General features: G+C 37.3%; 2 pseudogenes across 2 annotated transcripts; one reads left to right on the forward strand and one right to left on the reverse strand.

Moving 5' to 3' along the window:
* Positions 1-555: 555 nt before the first annotated feature.
* On the forward strand, positions 556-2,434 carry LOC145092146 (berberine bridge enzyme-like 8 pseudogene; annotated as a pseudogene).
* A 501-nt stretch (positions 2,435-2,935) lies between these two features.
* On the reverse strand, positions 2,936-5,817 carry LOC145092147 (uncharacterized; annotated as a pseudogene). 2 transcript variants are annotated; one of them, XR_013702437.1, is made up of 2 exons: positions 5,671-5,817; positions 2,936-4,442 (listed from the first exon to the last, which is right to left on the reverse strand). The product of XR_013702437.1 is annotated as an uncharacterized LOC145092147, transcript variant X2 (transcript). The 2 variants fall into 2 exon arrangements; XR_013702436.1 differs by having other exon boundaries at positions 2,936-4,445.
* Positions 5,818-7,106: the final 1,289 nt, after the last annotated feature.

The raw sequence follows: 7,106 nt of genomic DNA on the forward strand, positions 1-7,106 counted from the left end.
TGATTTCATTTATCCACAAACTAAACCAAGGTACAATAATCATTTTATAATTCTAACTTGATTTGTTTAGTGTAGGTAACTTTAGGGGCTTAATCGGAGGACAATTGATTGTTGATTAAGGCTGAGGATTGAGAAATGGACTGGAAGTGACAAGAGTGTAATTTTGCATGGACTGCAGCTCGCATTGTGAGAGGTTGTTAAAGGCACGCGGGTCGTCTCAACATGATCCAGTATCAGCCTGTGGTATATAATGCTTAAACTCTGTATGGTCATATAATAATATAAAGTCAAGTTTTTAACATTAAAATTCGTTGAGCAGGCATACTTAAGATTCAAGCATCTCGAGCAATAATGACAATGGATTGTAATCGACTCTTAACGTTTGACTAATTTAGATTCGCAGTTTCTGTATTAAGAATTAAATTCATTTTAGTTACAGTCTATATTGGCTTATTTAGTTAATCTTTGGATTTTGTGTTATATGTATCTAGTTATAATATTTGAGATTTTTTATGCATGCTTTAAGTTAATTAAACACTATTTCGTCCAAAAGGATTTGCGATAGATCAAACTCACCTCCTTCCATCCAGCGGGTTTTCCAACCCCATATGCATCCACCCTTATTTTCTAACCCCATTTGTAGTCATCCCTATTCTTTCTACGCTATATAAATTCAACATTGCTATACATCAAATTACTCACCAAGACATGAAGAAGTCTCTACTAAGCTCTTCCATCTTCATCTTGGTTCTAACTCTTTCATTTTCTGTTTCATGGGCAGCTATATCATCCGCCCATGGTGTAACTGTAACACCACGTTCCGAAGATTTCATACATTGCATACAATCCAACTCCAACAATGTCACCTCCATCTCTAAACTCATTTTCACCTCTGTGAATGCTTCTTTCCTACCCATTTGGCAAGTCGCAGTTGAAAACACTAAGTTTCTTAAACTTTCCACTCCTAAACCATCAGTCATAGTGACACCTGTGGATGAAACACTGATCCAAACGGCTCTATACTGCGCCAAGAAACATGGCTACGAGATCAGAATAAGAAGCGGGGGACATGACGCAGAGGGCCGCTCCTACACTGCTAATGTCCCATTTGTTATGATTGATCTCACCAACATGAGGTCCGTAGACATGGACTTAGCAAAGAAAACGGTGTGGGCCCAGGGAGGCGCTACGTTAGGTGAACTCTATTACAGTATTATTCAGAAGTCCAAAACCTTGTTTTTTCCGGCGGGTCTTTGTGCTTCGGTGGGTGTTGGCGGACACATGGGCGGTGGTGGCTATGGAAACCTGATGAGGAAATACGGTACTGCTTCTGATAATGTTGTGGATGCTCGGTTCATGGATGTCAATGGAAATATTTTCAACAGGAAGTCGATGGGAGAAGATTTGTTTTGGGCGATTAGAGGAGGTGGTGCTTCTAGTTTCGGAATCGTTCTTGCATGGAAGCTGAAGTTGGTTCGGGTTCCGAAAAAAGTAACTGTTTTTATGCTGAGTAAGACTTTGGAGGAAGGAGCAACCGAACTTTTTCATAAATATCAATACGTTGCACCGACTATTGATAAAAATTTGCATATACGAACCGTGATGTCCGGTCAATATATCGGCAACACCACTAAAAAAACTGTAGCAATTACATTCCAAGGAGTTTTTCAGGGCAGAAGTGACACATTGCTTCGGTTGCTAGACCAAAAATTTCCAGAGTTGGGTGTTACACGGGAGACCAAGCTCCACCCCAATCGAAATTGTCACAAACCGATCTGGCATACCCAAGGTGAACAGCAAAAGTAAAATCGACTTCGTCCGGACACCGATCCCTAAAAGTGGGCTCAGAAAGATTTGGAGAAAAATTATGGAAAGTGATGGATCGGAGCTTCTTGGGAGCAATCCGTTTGGCGGAAAGATGGCGGAGTATTCTGAGACTGCAATTCCGTATCCTCATAGAGCTGGGGTGTTGTACCAGTTATTCAAGAATGTCAATTTTTACAATCAACCTTCAGACACGACAACTATAGCGCTCAAGAGGATAGCATGGTTGGATAGCTTGGAAAAGTTACTGACGCCTTATGTGTCGAAGAACCCAAGGGAGGCGTATTCCAACTATGCTGATCTGGATTTGGGTGTTGGAAATGCTACTTATGAAGAAGCAAGTGTTTGGGGCGAGAGATATTGGAAGAGGCGTAATTTTAAGAAGTTGATTCAAATCAAGGCTAAAGTTGATCCACAGAATTTCTTAAGATACCCACAAAGTATCCCTGTTTTCTAGACTTCTCTATCCCATATGTCAAGCTCTTCCACTGAAATGATCCAAAGTTCGGATTTACTTTTTAGTTTTTTCTTTTTTTGTTTCAATAAGTAGAATGATTCCCCCAATGTTGGATCTTATCTTGAAGATCAAGAAACAAATCACCCAATGTCATCAGAATTTCTATATTTTAAAAACTTAAATGGATATTCACGCTACATCAAAAACCAAAAAGTTAAACAAACTTGTGTAAAGTTTTTCACGAAGCTTATTCAACCTTTGCAAAGCAAAAATCCTGCGATATATGGTCCAATATGTGGGCTAACAATATTACACTTCATCGTGATAGGTCTCGCTAAGAAAGATAACTTATAATTGGTATATTCTTCAAACTACAATGCCGTAAAAAGAAAAAATATGGAAGTACAGTTCCATATACAGAAACATGAAAGTACATTTCCTATTTTTTGACATGTTAAATGATATTATTAGAAAGACAATCTAACTTTTATTTAATAAAGCAATTTTTAGGTTTTATGTATTTGAATACACTTTGAATAATTTTCAACCCATTTATAAGTAGCACAATACCTGATAAGGTTACCATTGCATTTCGCATCTATTGAATTGGACAAAATTGCAATTCTTTCTCCCACCCAAAATGGGAAAACAAGGTTGGAAAGAGACTTGTTATCGATTGTCCAAAAGACATAAATACCCTCATCATCAATAGTACCAATGTCCCAACTATTTTGCTAATATTGATTATATTACACTTCCATAGATTAAAACTAAGTTGAAGATTCTAAATCCTATTCCCAAAACATCCATTATCCCTAAACCACAACCAAATACAAATCTTTATGCAAAACTAAAATATCCAACAAAAAAAAAAAAACATGAATTATTCCAAGGTTTTAAGAAGGCGAAACAAACCTGCAGCTTCCCGGATCCTAGAAAACTCAATACAAAACGCCTGAACCTCAATAAACAAATCTTGAACATTAATAATCTTGTTCCGGATCAAACTCTGCAGAAAAACACACACGAGCCTCACCAACCGATTCTGCATGTACTTATCCTTAATATTCTCACATGATGATATACAATTCGTTATGTACATGTGTACAAACTCAGTCGGCAGTTCAACCGCAGTGGTCAACCGGTTGACAACCTCCATCGAATGCAAACTCATGTCCATATTCACTAGAACCGTAAAATACTCCGAAATTTCCGGCGAGTTCATCAGCTTAATCAGCACCTCCACCGCTATCAGAGGGTTGTTCTCCACCAGCTCCGGCAGCTTCCGTGGTGTTAAACCGCAGTGGTACACCAGTTTTGGGTCAGAAGTTAACTCAAGTAAAACTTGTTCTTGTTGAGATGGAGCCAACGGGCCTTTTAAGGCTTTTAGGATTAGTTCACGAACGGCTGCACCACGGCTCGTGTCGGCACACATCCCGGTGTCCCAAAGCGGTTCGTGGGTCGAGTCAGGGTTAACCCAGACGAGCTCACCGTCTAGCACCGGAAGGCGAGGCGGTGTAGGACGGGTCCAGTGAGGGTAGAGCGCATCCAATGATAAAGTTTGAAGTAGACCGGTTATGGCCTCGCTCCGGTCACTGGAGCCGATTTTTGGCGGCGGGAACTCAAACTCCGGCGAGTTGATGTCACAACCGCGGGGGATGTCGGGATCCGGTATCGCGTTTTTTATCGCGGTGTTTTTGAAGAGGGAATTGAACGGTTTGGGGAGGGGGTTTTCCGGCGGCGGTGGTGGCGGCTCTGGGAACCGGTGAGATGAAGGATCGAATTTGGTAATGAAATCCGCCGGAGATAGTTTCATCACTGGAGATGTGGCCGGAGAGGATAAGAGATGAAGGATGAATGCACGTTCGAAAGTTTCGGTTTTTTCGTCATTTGCAGTGTTTTTGAGCAAAGAAAGGTAGGGATTGGTGGATGATTTAAGGGGGGAATATGTGTGATGAAGTAATGCAAATGCAACTAATCGTTCGGTGGATTTTAGGAATTTTGGGGTGTCATCCAAGAGAATGACAAGTGCTGAGAAGATTTCACTATGCATTGATTTTGGGATTTTTGAGGAGAAATCGTTTATGATGTCTTCAAGGGGTCGTTTTTCACCATCTTTAAGTAGGGAATATAGGATTGATGTTGCTGGTTTCGTGATCATCTTCTATTAAGAAAATAAAGTAGAGATTAGTTGAAATTATAACGTTAATTAAGGAAAAATTTGCAAAGAATAGTCAAATATACTTAACAAAATTTAACCTATTATAGCAATGAAAATTGATTTGTATTGAATGATGTTGCTATCATTGGGTAGATTTTTCCCAATTATAGATGTCTTGCTAATATCAAGAATGTAAATTGGCAAAGTGCTAATGTTTACAAATTAAATAAGGAGGCATACATTCATTACATAAATCAGTGAGGATCATACCCATGTCAAATCATGATGATTACAAATACAAAATATGGCTAAAACTAAAAGCAGGAAAAAAATCATCCTGTTATATTTTGTGGGCAACAGATGCATTGAAAGGATAAAACCAAATGATGCCTTGAAATATCTTAAAGCATTATAAGAATTACTACTTCAGTAACTTCTTTAAGAGAAACATATATGTTTGTTGTTGTATTAAAATTGCTACACCGAATAACAAAATAAGAATATGATATCTCTGTTCCACATAAGCATTCAATAGATAAAGTCAAAATATCATCTCAAGTCAATTTAAACATCATAAAAATCAGGAATCAATACATGAAAATCAAATAGTCCCCGTTTTACTTCGAAGCAAGATATATATATATGTGTGGATAAAATTAGATATAATCTTGAAGTAAATCAAGTAATTAGCATAGATAGAATCAGTAGTTCACTACATCCTAAATTCCTAACTCTTAAGCACATGCGCATTCAATGAATATAATGAAATAAAATCGTATAGCTAAAGCCTAAAAGTATTATTGAAATCAGTAAGTCATTAACAGATGCTCTCCATAGCTAAAAGCATCACATGAATCAGTAATTCGACCTCACAAATCGTAGAACTCTTGAGGGAATACCCCACTTGCATCAAGTAGCTACTATCGGATGCTCTCCATAGCGAACACGCACAGAAAAACACCTAAAATGCAATTTTTATTGAAACTTAACGAACCGTGACCTACTTTTACAGGAATTAAAATGTTCTGAAGCAAAAACTAACACAGAACAGCAACTAAAATGCAATTTTGATTGGAACTTAATGAATCGAAAATCTGTATCTACAGAAATCAAAACTTTTGAAACAAGAACTAACACAGAAAAACAACTAAATTGCAATTTTCATTGAAACTTAACGAATCGCGAATCTGCTTCACGGAAATAAAAAATTATTGACGCAGGAACTAACCTTTGAACGAGGAATCGCCGAATCGCTGAGACGCTGTAGCCTGTAGAGATTCCCTGATCGAGCAGTGAGATGGCTAAAGGGATAATAACGTTGCTAGGGTTTCAGGGTTCCATAGCAAAGTAGATTTGGATTGGGAACCAATTTTATTTGTTAAGTTATCTCCAAAAATATATTATCAAATAAAAATAAAAAAATATAGTTAACTATTAAATATTAATTTTTATAATAATTAGAAGGGATAATGACTTGAAAGGGTAACGAACTTTCGACTTTTTTCACATTTAGTCACTAAACTTTTTTTCGTTATCAATTTGTCATTGAACTATTGAAACTGTTCACAATTTACCCTTATGACCGGCAACAGCCGGTCATAAGGGTAAATTGTGAACAGTTTCAATAGTTTAGTGGCAAATAGATAACGAAAAAAAGTTTAATGACTAAATGTAAACAAAATTGAAAGTTCGTTTCCTTCTAAAAAGTTCAATGGCTAAATGTGAACAAACTTCCTATTGTATTATGTTTTAGCAAATTATTTATTTTTATTTAATTGTAGCAACATTTGTTGATTAAGAAATCTATGAAATAAAAAAACAAAATGTAACATCCGGATTTACAAGTATCATAATTTAAGTATTTTTCTCTTGAGTTAAGAAGAGAGACTCGACGAGTTGACGCCTCAACTCGTCGAGTAAGGTCGCGACTGGTGACTCGGATTAATGAATGGACTCGACGAGTTGGTGAGGCGACTCGACGAGTCCGCGCTGTTGACAGAAACCCTAAATCTTTGGGCTCGAGCCATATTTAAAGGCACTTATGGCCTTCAATTGCGACTACCTTTCCCATAATTGAGAGCCCTAGCGAGCTTGTGTGTGTAGAGTGAGAGGAAAAGCTATCTTGAGCTTTTTGGTGTGATTTTGCAAGAAAGGAGAAGAGTTCCAGCAAGAGGGACCAAGGAAGGTTATTGTTCTGAGTTATTCAAGCATGGAGCTTCATTCTGAGGTACAAAAATGAACCCTATTTAGTAGAGTAAACTTTGGGGTTTGAATTTAGGAATTTGGACCCTTCTAGGTCTAGAGAGCCGAGAATATGAAGCTTTAGTAGAGTAAACCTTAGGGTTTGAAGTTAGGAAGCATTTATGGGATTTTTATGGTATATATAGTTACTTTCATCTTACACATAGATATGAAGTATTTTATATAAATTACGTGCTATGTGTGCATATTATTTGAATACTTGATGTCTATGCTAGACGAACGATTTTATACATGTTTTAAAAGATTGAAACGGTATATTTATTTTATATCTACAAATATGTTGCGGATGAAACATGGGTAGATGAAATAGTTGGTGTGTGATGAAATAAAATGATGAGAGATAGGTGATGATAGAAAGGTGATGATAATTAGGTAAATAGATGATGATGAGTATGTGATGTA

Source organism: Lactuca serriola, chromosome 3 (genome assembly GCF_051521515.1).
Source record: "Lactuca serriola cultivar US96UC23 chromosome 3, Lser_US96UC23_V15, whole genome shotgun sequence".
NCBI lineage: Eukaryota > Viridiplantae > Streptophyta > Magnoliopsida > Asterales > Asteraceae > Lactuca > Lactuca serriola.